Source organism: Magallana gigas, chromosome 9 (assembly GCF_963853765.1).
Source record: "Magallana gigas chromosome 9, xbMagGiga1.1, whole genome shotgun sequence".
Classification (NCBI taxonomy): domain Eukaryota; kingdom Metazoa; phylum Mollusca; class Bivalvia; order Ostreida; family Ostreidae; genus Magallana; species Magallana gigas.
In genome coordinates, this window is record NC_088861.1 from 26,130,078 (window position 1) to 26,151,829 (window position 21,752).

At 32.3% G+C, this 21,752-nt stretch overlaps 1 long non-coding RNA gene across 1 annotated transcript in view; it reads left to right on the forward strand.

The window, feature by feature from the left end:
- LOC136271161 (uncharacterized) overlaps positions 1-21,752 on the forward strand; it is a 132,313-nt gene that overhangs the window by 45,643 nt on the left and 64,918 nt on the right. The gene's annotated exons all lie outside the window — the stretch shown is intronic.

Sequence of the window (21,752 nt, forward strand, 5' to 3'; positions counted from 1 at the left end):
GATCGTCTTCTCCCTGCAGCATGTTGAAAATATCAATATATCGGATAGACTCTCTTACATACGACCGGATGTGGCATTGTAACACGATACCTGTTTACCAAGGAGACGCAAAAAATGCATAACAATTAGCAGTGTGTAAGCTGATAGGCCCGTGTAAGAATTATAGAACAAAGGCAAAAATTGCTAAATGTAGTCGCAGTTCTCGTTTAAAAAAAACACTATTCTCTTTAAGACTTTGAGTCACATTTGGGTGTTTACTTTTATATTTATATACCAAAGATTTTTTTCTAAATATCATGTTTTTTATGTATGTAAAAACAAAAGAACCGACCCCTCACAAATGTTGCAAGTTAATGTCTATATGAACATGTGTATGTATTCATACAGGTTAACTGAATTTTAGAATACACACTTTGTGTTCTTTTATAGCTTTAAAATATATATTTACACCATTGTGCAGAGGATAAAAACACTTCATATTTCATTCTAAAAATATATTTTGTTTGCCAAGCAATACTTGCATTTTTTTAAACATTTTTTTTTGAATTTTTAAATTTGTTTGATAAAAAGTTCTAAGATTCTCGTCTTTTCCTATAAAAAAGCCCACTAGAAAGTAGCATAAAAATGAAAACTTGTTGAAACCGTTAAGGGTTAATATATAAAACAAGCAAGGGCAGGTGCGTAAGGACAACCCTATCCCTCCTTTGAATCATGTTCTCCTAGGCAGGCTGACTATTTTTAATGCAGTTTAAGATCTGAAATTCATTTCTTTACCGTTTTTTAAACTATTGTATTAAACAAAGAACTGAATACATCGTGATTTTTTTCTGTTCAGTATGAAACAATACCTTGCTGAATCACGATTCCACTTTGTATACTTTTAGCATTTCAATGCCCTGTCAAAACCATGAACAGAGGTTATACATGTACGATAGATGTTCATCTCTGCACTTCTCAAGCATTTCAAAAGCAACAAGAAAAAATAAGAACTTCTAAAAATAATACTTAATTAAGTGCTCTTACAATACAGGACATCTATACAGTTCCTATATTCACCATAAAGAAACACATTCTTCGTGTACATTATACTTTCGTATACTGCAACAAACAAAGGTATTATGATATTATTCTTCAAATTAATATTTCCAACATATCTAACAACAACTAAGGTTATATTGGAATTTCTGATATTATTAATTGATCAGTATCAATGTAAAATATTCAGGAAAATGTATTGGAGGTAAAGAAATTAAACTCCCTTTAAGAAGAAGAAAATGATATTCCAGGTCTTTTGTTGTTAGTGGACTTTGAAAAAGCCTTCGACACTATTTCATGGAAATTCACAGACAAAGCTCTCTCTCTCTTTTAATGTTGGTCCATCAATCAAAAAATGGATATCTGTCTTTCAAAGTAATACATTATCTGCAGTAACACAGACAGGATGTCTGTCAAATTTTTTCAATTTCGAACGTGGATGTCGTCAAGGCGACCAAATATCCCCATATCTATTTCTTATCTGTGCAGAAATTCTCTCAATAAAATTAAAAATAATAAAAGCATAAAAGGCATCAAAATAAACAATACTGAATATCTTATCTCTCAATATGCTCATGATACTGTTTTGATCTTAGACGGCTCTGAAAATTCATTAAAAGAATCAATTAAAGAGTTAAACATGTTTTATGCATTATCGGGTTTAAAGATTAATCTATCAAAAACTCAAGCAACATGGATTGGTATTAAAAAGTACTCAATGGAGAAAATGTGCAAAAACATTAACCTCTAATGGACAACAACTTTTAAACTTCTAGGCATTCACTTTCATGTAGACTTTACAAAAATCGTAAAAATGAACTATGTTAAAAATTTAGTGAAAATTAAAAATACAATTAAATATTGGGAAAAGAGAATTATAACACATCTAGGAAAAAGTAAACTTAATAAATCTCTATTAATCTCACAGTTCAATCATCTTTTTATCTCATTACCTACTCCCTCAAGTAATTTTCTAAAACAACTAAAAGAAATACTTTTTAACTTTCTCTGGAATTCCAAGATTGATGAAATTAAAAGAAATCAAATAACGCAAGACTATGAAATGGGGGGACTGAAAATGGTTGATATAGATAATTATATTAAAAGATTGAATCCTCATGGATCAAACGAATTGAAAATGGCAACAAGGCAAAATGGATACAACTATTAGAACACCAAATAAATCTTGATAAAACCCTATATTTAGGTTCAGACTATATACATTGTTAAAGGAATTGAAAAATCCTTTTTGGAAAAACACATTAATAGCCTTCCAAAATATACAAGAGAAAATTGAAATAAAAACATGGAATGAATTTATGAACAAGCCAATATGATATAATAAAAATAGGTAACATGCCTATTTTCTATGAACAATGGTTTAAGAAAAAGATATTACTTAAATCTGATATTTTGGTGAAAATGGTATATTATACAGTAGTGCCGAACTTAAAACAAAATTTGACCTAAAAACCAATTTCCTCAATCATGCAAGTTTACATAAAGCCATTAAAGCTGCAATGAAAAATTTGAATATTAAACCCGGCAGTGAGAATCCTAAACCCACTATACCATCTAATATTGTACCATTTTGTTCCTCAAAGACAGGAACCAAACCTATGTACAACATTCTATGTAAAGGACAAGTTATACCATTTGGACAATGTAAATGGTAAACACATTTTGAAATTAATGATTTTCAATGGAAAAAAAATTATGGTATGCCTTTTCAGTGTACAAAAGCTCTAAACTCCTATGGTTACAATACAGAATTAATCAGTTTATACTGACAACCAATACCACTCTTTATAAATATGGCAAAAAGGACACAAAACTATGCTCATTTTGCAACCTAGAGGATGAAACTATAAAACATTTGATGTGGGATTGTACCAAATCACAAGAACTTATATCTATATTTAAAAATCATTGTTTAGATAACAACACATACTATGCCACAAACAGTTTTACATTTATATTAGGAAATCTTGCATCAGATGCCAAAGAAGAAAATATTATATCAATGGTCATTAAATCATATATCTATAGAAAACGCTGTTTAAATGAAACCCTAACAATTCAAGGATTACTTTCAGATATTAGAACGCATCTCACCACTGTAAACTACCTTGATACAAAAAAAGGTAAATTTGAAAACTTTAACAGAAAATGGCAGAAATTGGTTTTTTTTTTTAAAGTAATAAGGTGGTCAAACATTTAGGTTTTCTGTTCTGTTATGTTTTTTCTTATACCTCCCCTTTTGAAAATCCTGTTAGATTTTAACACATTTAATAGAAACCCCAGGCAAGAACACATACCACACTTGTCGTTCTGTTTTTAGTTACAATTATTCAGCCTTTCCAACTCTGGCTTCAGTCTCGTATTTGATATTATGTTAATACTTTCCTTTTTTCACATATCTTTAAAATGTTGATTAGTTCTATATCAAGTAGGGCAATGTTATTTCATTTCAGGTGCACCCTTTCCTCTCTTCATACCCTTTACCTATCTGATTTTCCTTCTTAGTTCTTATCAATGAATTTTGTACAAAAAGTTCATGAGAAAGAAGATTTATATTTTATTGTTCTCAAATTTCAAAACTATCTCATGATCATCAAAAACGTTGATATTTATGTGTATTGTTTGTATTACATTGTTAATAAAAAAAAAAAGAAAAAAAAAGAAAAAAAGAAAGAAATAAAACTCTCTAAATGAATTACCTGAAACCGTTTTAACTTCAGTAAAATTTACTTGCTCAGGTTAACACGTCTCTATTGTTGAAATCGGTTTCCGATCCTCATTCAAATTTCTGAACCAGGTAGCACATTTTATAGCAAATAAAATCTTATGTTGTTGTAGCCCTAAAAATGCATAATGTCGACGAAATGTGCACCGAAATTTCGAGACTTACGATGTCAAACTAAACTGATACTCTCTCTGTGTCTCTCTTATTCTCACGCGCGGACGCAATGTAATATCTTGTTCACACAGCTGCTATATAGATATATAACACGCCGTCTTTTTCATGCTGATCTTATTTAATATTTATCTGCAACTGAAGCAAAAGATGGAAATACTCAAGAAAAAAAAATGCAATAAATTTATCAGTAAAAAAATTTTTAATTATAACTTACAATTATCCTAAAAAACAAACTGATATTCATTGGGTTACTAAATAAATGTGTAGTATGTATCCGTGTATTCTTGGAAAACAATATTGCCTAGAAAGTATGGGTTCTCCTAAGATAATAATGTTCACCACAAACTACACGATTTTAAATGTGGTAAATCTCTCTCTCTCTCTCTCTCTCTCTCTCTCTCTCTCTCTCTCTCTCTCAACAATAAATAATAAAACATGAATCTAGATTATTTTTTTCTGTTTAAGAATAATAAGCATATTTGAAAGCATACAGACCATTTTACATCAATTATGTTTAAAATAGATAAACTATGTTGTACTGGTTGTAAACCTTGAGGTACCATAACCGGGAAATGCAATTACTAAGTTGAATTATCATAGTCATACCTGACAAAGTAAAAGTTATTGGAATTGTTGAAGAACGATATATATTGAATTGCATAATTCAATATTAATTTACAATCTAACCAAGGCAATTTATTCCAAATTCAGGTCCAAATTAATGTTATTTTAGTCTTCAAAATTGTTAGAAGTAAAGGAATGTCCTCTTTATGGATAGTTTATAAAATAACAAGCGTACACAATCTTACTACGATTGTCGGTATGCATTTGGCCAGTGATTGTTTATCATATAAAGAAACGACTTTCTAAATTGACGCTTGATTTGTCTCCTGTGTGTTTTCAAGGCAGTTTAATTCTTTAGATCTAAAAAGATGTAATTTTTAGTTTACAAAATTGTTAAGATAAATACATGTCTGTTGAGGTCGGTGTCGGACTCTCCAATTTCTGAACCAGGTTGCTGTTTCTATAACAGATGTACGTAGTCTGATTGGTGTTTTTTTTAACCTATATATGGTATAAGAAAAAAACTAATGTAATTTTCTTTTTATCTATATATGTAATGCCTCTGTCTGTTTCTCCTGAGTGCGCACACAATGTGATCTCTTATATATATAGATTTGAAACATCAGACACCCATCTTTTTTTATACTCATATTTTATAATATGTTGCTTGTAATCAAGTTATGCATTAGAGGCAATTACTGAACAAAATAAATATTTTTCAAAGAATTAAAAAACAAAATATTTCATAGAGATTCTCCTTTACATTGCAAATTAATCTTTTCAAAGTTTTTTTTTCTTTAGCAGTTTTGCTAAATGTGACTTGAATCATTGTTTATTGACCATGTTTTGAAAGCGTGGGTTTCCCCAAAACAGTTTTAGCTGAAAGGACAACATGAAGCTGTTTTTGTTGCAGAGTTTTTATGAAAAGTGTAACAGATGTCCATGTGTCATTGCTACTCGATCTTGTGTTGAAAGAGTAGGTTTTTCCAAGGTAATCGTTTCACCATAAAATCCATTATATCGGTCGTAATCTTATGCATTGCAATGTTAAATGGACAGTAGTCCGATCTAGGGATGCCTCTTTTCTTTTTTTTACAACAGATAAAATGATAACATATATTTAGATATCACGAATCAATATATATTTAAAAAAGGTTATTTTCATTAATTCAAATAAACATATTTATATATTGATTTTTGAAAAATATTTTGATAAAAGGATCCTAATACTAATACAATTTGTACAAACCGCTAGAATTCATCACAGAATGAAATGACCAGTATGCGATCATCAGAATAAATTGTATTGTAATTGAAACAATTATACCAGAAATAAACAGCCTATCATATTATTAAAACCAAATGCATCGATAGCAAACGATATGTAAAATATATGATTTAAGCTCTTTGATGTAGCCACCTATTCTATATATGTGTTTGTATGTTTGTATCTCTAAACAACGAGCAATCAGTCTTTTGATTAAACTCTTTGTTGTTTTCTCGGTGGCCAGTAAATCCAAAAATCTGCTGTACTGTATTACATGTAACAAATAGGGGGAAGATTACATCGGCCAGACCGGTGTTGTATAGCAGTTTTTATGGTGTTCCGATGGGGCCACTTCGACCTTTGCACTTTCGCCTTTAGGTCGAGGTGCGAGAGTGCGAAGCTGCGACGGCGAAAGTGCGAAGGTGCGACGGCGAAGGAGCGAAAGTGCGAAGATGCGACGGCGAAGCGCGAAGATGCGAAAGTGCGAAGGCGAAGAAGCGATACTACTATCGCACCTTCGCCATCGCAACTTCGCACTCTCGCCTTCGCATCTTCGCACTTTCGCCTTCGCCTTTTTATAATTGTGGAGCTCTCTATCGTTTAAAGACAATTTTAGCTGTACAAAAGGACATCTGAGGCAGACGATGAACTTTTTAGAATTTATTTTCAACAGCCTGCGCAGATCCATAACTTTTTCTTGGGGGGGGGGGGGGGGGGGTCGATGGATAATTAAATTTGCCGGGGTGGGGGTGTGGCATATTTTGGAGAGTTTTAATTATATATAATTGATAAAATTAAATTTTCCGGGGGGATAGGATCCGGACCCTTTCTCAACCTTTACTGCATGTGTGAAGTTATTAATATTGAATTTTCCGGGGGGCCCTCTCCCCCTCTAGATCCATACATGAGCAAGGAGTGTCGCATAATGAAATTAGAATAATATTGTGTTTGATCCACGGTAAACAGACAACTGGTAAGTGACAGGAGTCTGGAAGTGCATATGTATACATTATGGCGGACATTACATTTTATGTGGAGTGTAATGATTAGGCATAACCAGCACTGGTAAACATATATGACACATACACATCAAAATATTTATAAATATTCATTGTAAGCACAATGGCCTAGTGCATGCGTACCAATAATATCATGGATTAATCGGAAAACCTTGGCGAATACGGTGCCTGCATCAAATTCTATGCAATCGACTGAGACTTTCTGAATGCTATAAAAAAAAGCGAAGACGAAAGTGCAAAGTTGTGAAGGCGAGAGTGCGAAGTTGCGAAGGCGAAGGAGCGATAGTAGTATCGCTCCTTCGCACCTTCGCACCTTCGCACTTTCGCCATCGCAACTTCGCGCTTCGCCGTCGCATCTTCGCACTTTCGCTCCTTCGCCGTCGCATTCTCGCACTTACGCCTTCGCAACTTCGCACTCTCGCATCTTCGACCTAAAGGCGAAAGTGCGAAGGTCGAAGTGGCCCCATCGGAACACCATAAGTTTTTCCCCTATAGTAGCTCCCCCCGGAAAGCCTACTATATAGTAGCTTTTCCCCTATAGTAGAGTTTCTCTCTTGCATTTTTTGTTTAGATTTTATAAAAATATTTATGGAAATCCAGTAAGGATTAAAATTAATGTTTCTACACTCTTAGGTTACATTTATCTGCATTCATCTGTACAGGTTGAATTTTGTTTTGCCGATTTATTTTTTTATAGACAATGCTGATAATTGAACGTGTGCGTAATGGAATAACACATAAAACTTATTTTAAGTAATTAATTGAAAAAAATACTTGGTTTTACAAGATATACACTAATCCTCTGTTCTGAGATTGTAAGTGAAAATGTTTTAAGATTTTTGTGATAAATCTATCAGTCTGTCTGTCTGTTTGTGCAAATTCATCTGTTTGAGAGAAATTTTGTTTCTGATCTTTCAGAGCCCGATTTTTAAATCCTTTTATAATTATTACAGTGCATATTCTTTAGGGTCCACTATCTCATAAACTAGAGATGACCATATCACCATTTTTTTTACAGTGGCAGTGGTTTACCACTTGTAGATGACGCTGAAAATTTCACTTAGCCATATTTTCACAGTGGTAGTAGTGTATTTTTAGGGCCCCATATCTCAAAAACTATAGATGACCACATGAACATATTTTTACGGTCATTTAAAACTAAAAAAAAAACATCATTTAAAAATACACACTCACTCAAATATTTCTTTATCAAAATGGTTGAAAATTACGTTAAATTCTGCTTTTCTTTTTAAATTTACGAACAAAAAAATTTAAAAAGGAACGCGGGTAAATTCATTATTCTTCAAAACATTTAATCAATTCATAAGATGACTAATGATGTAATGAATAACTAGATAATTAAATAAATCCATAAACTTTTATTCATTAAAGTAGCAACCGAAAAACAGAAATAAATAACCAACCTTAGGGCATTTGATATACGACTTTTTTTACTTGTTAATTGATAAGAATAACAAACTTGTATCTAGAAAAAAAAATAAGTCAGCTCATCACAAAAGATTATCCTTGTTTCATTGTTCGAAGAAATAATATGGTACACAAGTAAATCTTTGTTGCAAAAATATGAAACAAATGGTATGATAACATTTCTAGGTAAGTGAATCGTATATCTTGTTTTATATGGCATCGTGTTCAAAATTGAACATTTATAAATCGCGTTGCCAACTAAAAATCGGAAAAGTTAGCAATCAGTGAATGATAATATATATACATAAGGTTAGTTCAGGCTCCATTTCACATTTTCCAAAGTAACCAACTTTGTTTTGCTTGTGAAACCATTTCATTTTTTTAATGTTTACATCCTAAAACCTCGCGTTTTGTACAGAATGTGCTTAAAAATATGAATATGAATATGCGTAACTTTAAAACAAAATTGTAAATACTAATTTTACACAACCCCATCAATCAAAGTAAAACATTTCAGTTTCTCATCATATCATTGCACCTTGTCTCTCGTTCGATATTTAGAAGAAGAAATATATAATTGTATCTAAGATCGTCAATTCTAATGGTATTTATTTGAAATTGATAGCCTTTTGGACGAAGGGAATAATACATTTCCACTTCTTATTCCCTTCCTCTACAAAAGTAAGTCAAGATTGGTCAGTTAGTTTCCTGGGAGGAGCTTAAACATATAATGGTTATACATGGAAAAATTAAAGTTCCAAACCGGGCGTATTTTCACTCAAATGTGTTCTCACGTGTTCATAACGTCGAAGTCAAAACTGTAGAAAAGCATCGATTAGATGAAAAAGAATTGAAGTATTCAAAAATTCGTGTAAACGGTGTTCCAATAGGTGAAATCAAATGATAATGAAACACGAATGTTATGAAGTCGCGTGCCTTTGTTCATATCAGGAGTGGAAAAAACCATGTGTATTTTACTCCATGTAATAGGAAATGCCTAATTATCTTTTATTATGAAAATTAATATCATTTCAGTTATTGCAAATTATTGTCAAGAATGGTCCGCCATATACATGGCCGGAATGTAAAAAGGGGGAAACTCCACTATATAGTAGGTTTTCCGAGGGTATGGTGTCCGGATAGGGCCATTTGCGTTAGCGCGACATCGCGTTCAGATAAACGAGACATCGCGCTAACACACAACACGCCGTCGCGCTAAGGCAACTTTGCACAACACGCCGTCGCGCGAACACGTAACACGCCGTCGCGCTAACGCAACTTTGCACAACACGCCGTCGCGCTAACACACAACACGCCGTCGCGCTAACGCAACTTTGCACAACACGCCGTCGCGCTAACACAAAACACGCCGTCGCGCTAACACAACTTTGCACAACACGCCGTCGCGCTAACACACAACAGACTATATTTCTATTCATATGTATTGATAATAATGTTGTGTTAGCGCGACGGCGTGTTTTGTGTTAGCGCGATAGTGTGTTGTGTGTTAGCGGGATGGCATGTTGTGCAAAGTTGTGTTAGCGCGACGGCGTGTTGTGTGTTAGCGCGACGGCGTGTTGTGCAAAGTTGCGTTAGCGCGACGGCGTGTTGTGTGTTAGCGCGACGGCGTGCTGTGCAAAGTTGCGTTAGCGCGACGGCGTGTTGTGTGTTAGCGCGATGTCTCGTTTATCTGAACGCGATGTCGCGCTAACGCAAATGGCCCTATCCGGACACCATACGAGGGGGTTATCAGGCTATAAACAGGAGGAAAACCTACATTGTTCCCACTGGATGAAATATCAGCGCTGCGGAAACCCTTCGGAAACTCTGCGGAAACCTAAGGTTACTGTAAGTTTCCGACAGGTTTCAGCACGGAAACTTCCAATTTCATTAAGTTTCCGCAGTGCTGAAACCTAGGCTGTCCACGAATCCAAATGGTTTCCGCAAAAGAAACTTACTGAAACTTGAAGTTTCTGCATAGATTCAATCTCTATACGTTTTGGATACACATTGTTTACAAAGGGTTTTCGCGACAGAAATTAACAGACCGGATCCTTGAGGGTACGGGTGTTCCCTGACGGAATCTGGTCTCAAAAGGGGCATAATTTATACCGATTTCTGGCGCCAGGGCGCTGGGTTGACCCTATCATTCAGGTTCCATACATTAAGATATGTTCCCTATATAGGGCGCCTAGCGCTCTTACTAGGAAGTGTGCCACCTACATTGTAGCCGAGGCCGGATGCCTGCGGTTAGGGTGTCCCCTGACGGAATCCGGTCTCAAAAAGGGGCGATATTGTTTCAGATTTAAGTATCACAATTTCACATATAATAGGCAAGTGTAATGAGATATCTATATCTAGAATCCTTAAGTCTTCAACATGTTTAAAAAGACCTGATACTGATATGAAATAGTCAATAGTGCTACACCATTTAGTTTATACAAAGGTAAAGTTACCATAAATGATGATTCTTGTCGCTATTTAAGCCGCCCTTTAGAAAATGAAGTATATATACAGAGCACAAGTTAATTACATGTAATTGTTTTCCAAACATACTAGTATTTGTTTCCTTTCCCTAATTTTTTTTCTTATTCTACAAAAATGATTACATACATATAAGTCTTCATAACAGTTTTCTATTACTGGCAAAAAATTTTATGTTATCACACATTAGGAAATTATTATGATTAATTGTTCTTTCTTTACAATCACCTCCCTGTAGAATTTTACAATTATTATATTCTGGATCACTATTCTACGTACCTGTTCGACCCAAACTTCAGTTTTCTATTTGTAATTTTCTGCGTTTTGATAGCAAATATCTAAAATTTGATAATTTACAAAATAATGTATGTGTATTATTATTCAGCCAAATTAGTTTTAAATTAATTGTTACCTTTTTGTATTTATAAGTGGGCTATGAAATAAGGTATAAGCTCATACTAATAAATAATAAAAATTAAGAATGTTGTGATACTGATCTGACAAAGGTCTGACGTTTAAGGAAATTGTATCATTTTGTAGTAAAATCGTGTAAAACTGTTCCACAAGCACAATTTCAATAATCAATTCAAATCAAATCCAAACTGTCCACAAAGGGAGGGTCTTTCACTATGACTGGTTTGGGGGTGGGGGGAGGGGTGGCTCCCTTTATAAACCATTCTTTCCTCAAGGGGAATAACTCACTATGTAAGAACGACGGATATGGGTCAATAGTTTACGTTCTGACAAAATTATTTACTATCAACAGTCTCCTTTTTTATAAGTCTTACAATTTTTTGGTTAAAATCATAAGACATAATTATTATGTAAATTTTTATCTTTTTATACAAAACCAACCATGCAGCGCATGCATACATGCATATTTAAATATATACAATACATTTAAATTCGAGAACTTGTGTATGTTTATAGGTGCAAACAAATGGATTTAAAATACTTTCAGTTAAACATACAATGTATAATTGTTTTTACATTACGGATACACTCGAATGGTAAAAATATGAATAATTATTATAACGTTAACATACCTGTTATATGACATGTTGTTTTTATGAACAGTTGGATTTGGAAGGGGAAAATGCAAAGATAAATAATTGGTTTTCTATTTTCGAAATAATATTAACTGATGCAGAAATTCTTTGAAAGTGAGTGCAGAGGACATATACATTGCAACCAGTACTTATTCATCTACATGCATAAACTGTTAAGTAATATGAAATGTTCATAATAATCATATAACATGCGCACGAATCACATGGAGAATGGTCAGGATTGTTAAGGCCAACTTTCCACAGAGTCTACAAAAAAGTGGTCATACATATTTATAAATAAAACATTATAATACATACGTGTACAGTATGAGAGTGAACTGACATTGTATTGTTATAATAGTCATGTGATTGAGAATATTTAGCGAAAGATGTTACTGATTCTCTTTAGTTTAAAAATACTTATTCGTACGTTTTAGTTCTGCTAAAAGAATTGATATAAATATTACATGCATATTGAAGATCTCCTACTGCAATAAAGCATATAAAAACTCTTTTGAATGATGGTAGATACATGTATTATGTTTTACGCGCATAATATGGTACCTTTCTGGAGCTGAATTCGTGTGATTCAAATCTGTTACAGTGCATTCTCTCATTTTACGATTTCCCCTCACCAGGTCATAACAAGTTTGATCTGAAAACCAATTAACTTAAAGTATTTACAAAGAGATTTATGGAAATGTGACAAAATGTAATAGTAGTGACATGATATATTTCAATCTATACTTATAGATTAAGTTATTTTGCAAATAAACTACAAAATGCTTGCACCAGTACTTGCTTACACCTTTGGTATTTCAACACATGTTGGATGATGTCCGTAAAGTTAATATTTGAATTTTAACTGATAAATTACTATTGTGAAATTAATAAAAGTCTACTTTCATTTTCGATAAACAAGCCCAAAATAACATAAATGAGACTAAGGTGGTGGACACGCTTTGGCGGATCAAAGTCAGGGGTAGTTTGCATCAAAATATATGCTTGCAATGAAATAATCAATGATAACGTAAACAGTGAATATATTTATTAGGAACTTACCTGAGTTACATATAGAAGTTAAGACTTAACAAAGGCTGAATAAATGAAATAAAGCAATTCGTTTCTTGAGTGAGCGATTTTAGTTTTTAATGGATAAAAGCTAGCGAAGCGCGACCTCTAGCGAAAGAATTGATTAGAACTTTCCAGAACGGGGTAACCAACAACGCAGTTTGACTAATTAACGTCTTGGAGAAAAGTGTAGGACAGGTTCATAATGCATCGCGAGTGATATTCATATCTTGGACGGGACGTCTTTGGTTAATACACAATAGTAAATAAATAAAATGGAAAATTTAATGCGATTTTAGTTTTGATCGAAAGAATTTATTTTTCAGAACGGAGTGCCCAAGAACAAGGTTTGACTAAATTACACAATGGCGGAAAGTTCATATAGAGCGAGATACTTTGAAAATGACAACTTTGGTTTTAAAAAAAATGCAAATAAATATGCATACGCTAGCGTTTTCTTTTATTTCATACATTTTATTACCACGACAAATTGGTAGTAAACTCTATACATTGTGTGATCAAACGGGGAAGTTAATTTTTAATTTTTTTTTGGGGGGGGGGGGGGGGATGGGGGGGGTGGGGGAGTGTTTACCGTCCCAAATATATTTTTCAAAACAGTCTTTTATCTGAACTTCACATTTTGGACAGGAATAAAAATATTGGTGAAATTTGACCTAAATAACAAAATTAAGACATATAACGCCCTAAATACCCACTCACTGGTTTATAAAAATCATTGTAATCATTTTCAACTCAACTGAAACAAAAAGATTTTAGGTAATGTTTATGTATATATCATATAATTCAGTTTAAATTTTTCATCCCTTTTCTAAGTATCCAGCTATGCAGTGTGGGGTTTTTTCAGTTTTAAAGAATAGGTTAAGAAAACTATAAAGAAAAAATTCAGACACAATGTATACGGAAAAAAATGATTCAACATTATTGCATTATATCACTTATTTGTAAAGTGTTAATTCCCGCGCTCGTGCGGGTTATCATCTAGTATAATAAATATTTATACGTTTCACATCAAGACAAATTACGAGGTAACTATGACAAATCATTTTGGTTTTTCGGATTTCTCAAAATAAAATTTAATTATATTGTTTTGATTTTCTTCCTGAATATTTTCATTTTTTATTAAACTGACACTTATAAGCCTCTGCTGAGTTGTACGATGATGGACAAGGCGGGTTAGACTTTGTACAGTCTGCTCCATAGTTGTCTTGTATCAAGGTCCCGTTAATGTTGTACTCTGTACAATAACCTAGTATGTGTACATGTAGAACAAATAGTATACCTTGCAGATGGTTCAAAACATTTATAATCTATATACAGAGAATACATATATTAAGAAACCAAAACCTTAATGCTTTAAGTCTCTTTATGTCACTTTATATGACTGAACGGATTGGAAAAAGTGCTACCAAAAAACACGCTTAACACGCATGCTCTCCATTCTGGTAATGACAGATCCAATATTTTTAGATATATAACACAATATGTTACTTTGACCGGATAAGTTTGAAATATTTTTTTTTAATCTTAATCATTGTCATAATGTTACAATCAGTATAGGTAATTTTTTTAGGGATACATGTACTAAGTATATACAAGTGTATGAAGTTCGATAGCTAAAATCTTAATTCGATGAAGTAAGCTATTGCGCAAATCATTAAGTATTTGCATTCAAAGTTGTATGAAATTAAATATTAATCGACGATAATGTTGTAAATTTTGAATTAACTGTGTTGCAGTAAAGACAAAATTTACAACATGTAATGTTGTAAATTTTGTGTTTTAACAACAAAATGTCATTCAACTTTATAACATGACATTGGTATTAATCATGTGACCTAAAATTCAATACCGCTTATCTACACATAGAATATAAAACGATTGATGCCCGTCAAGAAAGAAAATATAAAATTATTGTATTAAGTTAACATGAACTTAATCTGGCATGAACATCGGACTTACTGGTGCAAAATTTACAGTATGAATCCTTTTCCCTCCCAAAATCATCATTAACAACGTTATCCATATTTAACTCCTAGCTGTGAAGCGTTAGCAAAAACATCTTATCAATTCATGCCAAACAAAGAAAAGTTTAACAGAAATTGATAAGTATTTTCATTTAATCACTAATTTGAAGTGGTTATTTTCATCTACTTGTAAAGACGATAACAAAAATTCTGGGGGGGGGGGGGGATAAGCCGTTGCAAATGCCCACGACCTTCTCATACCTCTAATAAGAAGTAATAAACGTACGAGTTAACTGGGCATTTAAACGGTGGACAGTATTGTCCAAATGAAAATGTCCAAAAAGGCGTAACTGTGCTTAAATTTTATAGAATTTACATATACTTTTAGCTGGCAAATTTGAAAAGACAATCACGCACTCATTTAAAGAGTTTAAATACAAAAATGTTGATTACTTTCTAAAAATATTTTATTTACTAATTTACCTCAGTCATCATATACAACCCCTAACGCAGGGGAGTCGACAAAGAGTATGGGGGAGTCGATTCCACCATTTGTAGTAGTCGAGTTTTCTGCTTCGGAAACAGGAGGAATTTAGGTAACACCTTTTGTAGGTTAAAAAAAAATTTCCAAAAAAAAATGAATGGCGTCGGAATCAAATTGAAAGTGGGGGGGGGGGGGGGGGGGGGGCTAGACTTGTACAGAATATTGACAAGCAAAAAAAGGTCTTTGGTGTGTATAAATTTGCCAAAAAAAGTTAGCGCCCCCCCCCTACCCGGTTCCAACGCCTTTGATATATACCACACGGAAGACAGCGGTAGTCAAACCATTAACGTATAACAAGGGGACTTGTTATTCGTCACTGGTCGTACTTTGTGTTGGTCATTGGTCATTGGTCTGATTGGTCTATGTGTCTTCTGGTACAACAACTATGCTTTTTCTTTCACAACAAAACACGCATTTGTAATGTGATTTTCCTGCCGATACAATTGGAAGTGAAATACATGCCTAGTTAATGTTGAATTGTCATTAGGCGCACACTGTACGTTTGACTTAGCTTATATTCTGCATTTTGAGCACAATTACATGCTTTTGTCCAGCGTATGTCCCTGTTGTGTTAACAAGACTCTCAAGGATTCAGAGAAGGAACATTTTATCTTGCCATTTAATAGTTTCTTGCATGCACAACAACCATCTGTTTACAATGTGAAATCGTGCAATCTTAAAGAGAATAACGTACATTTCATATTTTATAAAAGTAGTAGAAAACACATATCAAATAATTTCAAGTTATTATTAGCAAATTTTTAATTATTAAGAAAAGAAAAGAAAAATAATTTTAACAATGTATATTATTAAGTATAAATAGAAAATTACATTTTAACAATGTAAACAAAAAAAAAAACCAAAACGCGTACGATTCGAACACCCGCTTTTACAGTGACATTTGTTCAAAGAACTCCTCGCTTACCACGACACCACCGATTCGCTTGATTAGAGGGTATAATATAGCTGATTGTATTGTTATTAGTATTACGCAAACAACTGGACTTTTTAAAGACCAATCTTAAAAATTAAAAGAAGAAAACTTACTTTTTACCATAGAGCGGGTTTTCGTACCATTTTTTGGAAAATCGAAAAAGATAGACGTTAATATGTGTTATCAATATTCGTTCTTTAAAAAATGGTACGATGACCCACTCTATGAAAAAATATAATTTGAACATCCGATTTCTATATCATTTTGTTGCCATATTAGCATATAACTATTTTGTTGTCTTAATAACAATTAAATGGGAAGTTACTTTTTGTGGGTTATGGCAGCACTGAATGTTTATGATTACATATGTTTAATAAATGTAACAAAAGTGAAAATTGTTAAAAAAAAATGTTAGTTTTTTTAATGGACCTATGTGGTTTTTTGCCTCGGCTTATTCCCCCAGATTCTTTATTAATTTGTTTTCAAACCGTACCAAATATAGTTCTATTAAGGGCACACACTTACAAAATGGTGTTTATCCAAGCATTGATGACGCAATGGTACTGGAACTGATGTCGCCCGGTGTTGAAGGAATCTGAGCAACGTTGTTCAACGTTGTTCAATGGATTCACAGTTCATCTTTTCGGCGGCGACCTTTCAAGATTTAGCGTCTGTTGGACATTTCTACACATATTTTATTGTCATGGTTGACTTTTTACAGAAGGTGATGGCATGTACCTTCGAACAAATGAACAATATACATTTAATGGCTAATTTTACAATATTCTTATATAAAAGAAAAATGATAAAACAAGAAATGCTATCAGTGAAAGTATGTACGTCTTATGAAAAAACTGTTACTTTCAATTAACGCGTTTTTTTAACACAAAGACTTTGATGAACATTGTGAAGGTAAAAATTAAAACTAATCAATCTAATAAACAAAACATTATGAAAACTTTTAATTATTTCAGACAGTTTTGGTGACAACCTTGTAACTAGCTAAATTTAAGATTTAATTTAATCATCCAGAACTTTTAAAACTTTGAACCTAACTATTTTTCTACAATAGGGGTGACTAGCATTATATTATTTTCCCAAAGTATTGAAATAATATATTGTCATTTTGCATATTGCGCCCCCCCCCCTAAAAGAAATGACAAAACCATGCAGTAACAAAGGTTTTTACAAAGCAAAATAACGATATTCACAGCGCACGATTGTAGTCAAGTGCTACGTTCTCGTCCAGAGCATGTAACAGCATTAATTAACTGCTTAGAACTATCAATTAATGATATCAGCCTCGCAGCATACCCTATCATCCCTGAACGGTGATATTATAAAATATACTGTGCTAACATACGCAATTACCTGTATTTATATATATTGTGTCGGATCACAAGATACACGGTGTTAAGATGAGAAGTAAAAAAGCACTAAAACCAACGACACGAACAATAAAGTGAAATATTGTCAAAGGACAAAAGCGTACAAGGCCTGACAAATCCCCCGTACCCAGGATTTTGAAATGGCATATGAACATATAAAAAATCTTAACGTTTGAAACGTTTGAGGATCAGTACATGTACATGTATAATATAAAACTGCATTCATTGACAAATTAATAATATACAATAATACATGTAATTTGTACTTATCTCCTTTGCTTTATTTGATGCTTTCTAAGTATTACAACGTGATTTCATATCTGTGCTAGCACTATTTGTATCCGACGTTGTATGTACAGAGCATGAACATTACGTAATTGGGTATATCCCTCTAACTATTTTTAGAATCGGTAGGACAACAAAGTAGTGCCTTTAAGCAAAATAGTCCCTGTACTTGCAGAGTGTATATACATTTATTGGGACATTTTAAATCAGAATGCTTGACACATGTCAGAAAAGAGGATTTGCAATTTTAAAAACAAGTGTCAAAATTGAATTATCATTTGAAGAAAAGAAATTAAATTGTTTGATGTACACCCTTTCCAAAACTGAGAAATTCCCTACTTTTACTTTCATTTTCAGAGTTTTTCAATACAGACGCATTTTGCCGGAAAACGAATCTGACCTCAAACCACGAAATTTTCACAGGAAAGAGACAATTTGATGATCTTTCATTCAAGAGGTCCCTCGTTGCTGAACGAAAATTAGGGCCGGAGCTATGAACCATAACGTTAACATTACCACCTATTGAAAATGCATTAGTGGACTATACCCAATTGTTATCATTATATAAACAGTATTAGATAACACGTTTTACTTAAAGGCAAATGAATTAAAAATTAAACGCCGTCGATACAATTCGAACATGTAGGATGATGGACATGGCGGGTTAAACTTTGTACAGTCTGCTCCATAGTTGTCCCAATAATGTTGTACACTGTACAATAACCTATGTGTAGAGAACAAAAAGTATACCTTGCAGATAAATGGCTCAAAACATTAATAATCTACATACAGAGGATAAATATATATTTATAAACCAAAAGGTTTTCCTTCTGGTAATATTGAAAAAGATCCAATATTTTCATATACTAGTACTTAACACACAATTAATATCTTCCAATGTCCCGGGAAGTTTGACATATACTAAAACAATTAACTCGCATGATGACATAAGGAAGGCGCATGTCGACTTAATTAACTCGGATTTCAACATAAATATATTGCATGTTAACATAATCATTTCGCATGTTGACAAATCAAATAGATCGTATGTCGACAAAAATTATTACCTAATGTGGTAACACAGTAAATGTCTGTCAATTTTATGTTCAGTGCACCAGGTAACCCTATTACATATATATATATATATATATATATATATATATATATATATATATATATATATATATATATATATATATATATATATTGCATATTATTCAGTTTTAGAAATGAACATGTACTATTGAAATCAGTTTTAAAATTGCTTTCATAATTGTTGCTTATTTATGCTGCAAATGTCGGTCCAAATATTGAGGTTTTATTTTTGCTAAAACTTTTTAGATAATATTTTCAATATTAATTTATTGTTCATTTTCTGTTTTTGAATTAATAATTGTTGTATGCCACCATGAAAAAAAAGCAAATGATTCATAGCCATCTTCTTTGAACATTTGTGTAAAAAAGAGTTAAATCTAAACATATTTTTATGATTTCATTAGTACATAATTATTATTATCATAGTGACAAGTAACTTTCATTGATGTAATTTCGAATACAGATATAAATAATTTCTCATAACATTTTCTGAACAATACATTCAAACAGAAAATAAATGATTGAATTTCGTTTATGCAGTTTGGTTTCATATAATCTAAATTTGAACATACAACAACAATTCCATTGGGCAGTGACCCGCTTACAACGGTTATGCGTTCGATTTTGCACGCAGTTTGAGGTCTGGAGCACACAGTCTATCAGAACGTTTAGAACAGTTTTCACCAGTTATGGAAGAACTGTTTCAAATTGAAGAATACAATATAAAATCGAAATTTATATAAAGGAATATAAAGGATTTTTTTATATCATATTACGTCTGCCTTTAACAATGCGGTCGCAGGCTATTTTAAGACAAAATTTAAATCAAATTACTGTAAGTACTGAAAAGCGCTAACCTTGGATGTAAAAAAAAAATTCTAAATGTAAACCTGAAGAAATATTTGATTTGCAGTTTTAATTTGATGTTGATATCAATGAAATTGTAGGGAAAAGGATGGACAGCGAGTCTTTAAGAGGCAAAGAACTTTGCATGTGGAAAATGATTCAATTATAATTGATTAGTATCACACTGTGTTTATATTAGTACTGAATAAACAGGATTTTTTGAAAGAAACAATTTACTGTAGTTTTTACATTTTTATTAAAACCATGAATAAAAAACAATGCAAGGAATTTTCTTTAAATTTGAATATAATTTTGTTTGCATTTTCTAAATATTTAGTTTACATTTTATTCCAAAATCATCACACAAATCTTTGATGAGGGTGACTTTTAAGATGATATTAAGGAATGTTGTTGATACAGTGCATCAATATTTAATACATGTATGTTACTTATAAAAGTTCAAGGAATTTTGGAATGTTAAAAGTGCTACGACAGGCTATTATAAGACAGAAAACAATTTTAACACTGTGCCGAATAATTATGCCAGTGCCAAGGCATTTTTGCACCCGTCTAAGCTGCATGTATCGAAAAATTCAAATATGCCATATGATAGATCATTGTTTAAAGAGAGCAACCTTTGTGGTTAAAGTATCACACCTGTCAGGTAAGATATTTACCTTTGAAAAATAAATTAAAAAAAAAATTCTAAAAGTTATTTAAAATTTTCGACAGGAATTAAAGGACTTTCCACAGAAATTTAATTTCGATAAAATTTAAACAAAATTTCCATAGGATTTTAAAATCCAATAGGAAATCTTAAGGTATCCCACTCCTCAATGTTCTTGTATCAAGAATTTCTTGAGAAGTATTCTATTGAAATCTGTAGACAAAACACACTTAAATAATACAAAGATAATGGGAGGTCAGTGTTCATCCCTCTGAGTTATGGTCAATTAAATTTGACCTTTTTGCACCTAAAATGCGATTTCAGCCTGATTAGGATTTGTTGTCAGAATTTTTGATTAAGCAAACTCTTTTCTTAAAATGTTGTTTTTAATAATGTACAATGGTCACACTGAATAGAGGGATTACGAAAAAAAATTTGCATGAAGCTGCATAAATGTTTGTATGACCTTTTTGCACTTAAAATAGGCAATTTTTATAATAGTTACAATTTGATTTGAAATAAAAACATTTGGAATATCAAGAATTTTAGAAGATTAATCCAGTTTGTTTACATATGTATGCAGTATCATTTTGACATAATAAAACATGGGGGTCAGTGATTTCAAATTTTAGATACATGGCTTCAAAGATAAAATTATTGCAAAATTTGGCTTAAAAAAATTCAGACATTTTCTATATATTTGCATGATTTTATGCTAAACGTCTATCATTCTCTCAAAATTTAGTTTAGTACAAGTCATAGAGAACCCATAGAACATGTCACAAACCTATCAAATGATAAAAATGAGAATAATGAATAAAGTATAATAAAAAGAAAAGTATATTGAAAATTCATAAAATTGCTTGTTTCTGTCATTTTCGACTAAAAAACCTTCCGCACGAGAAAATAGTTCCCCCCAAAACTTGTTTGTTTCTTGAATTCAAATGAATTTTCTTTTCGAATGTTGTGTAATTATGAAATGATGATCTTTTTGTGAAGTTTAAATTAATAAAATCATATTCATTTAAAATATAATGAACATCTACGCAATGAAATCAAAACATGAGGAGTGATATACCTTAAATTGCTATTGGAAAATTACCTGTCTGACTCAATTTCCTACAGTAAATACTTTTCTCCTATAGGAAATATAATTCCTGTAGGATTTTAA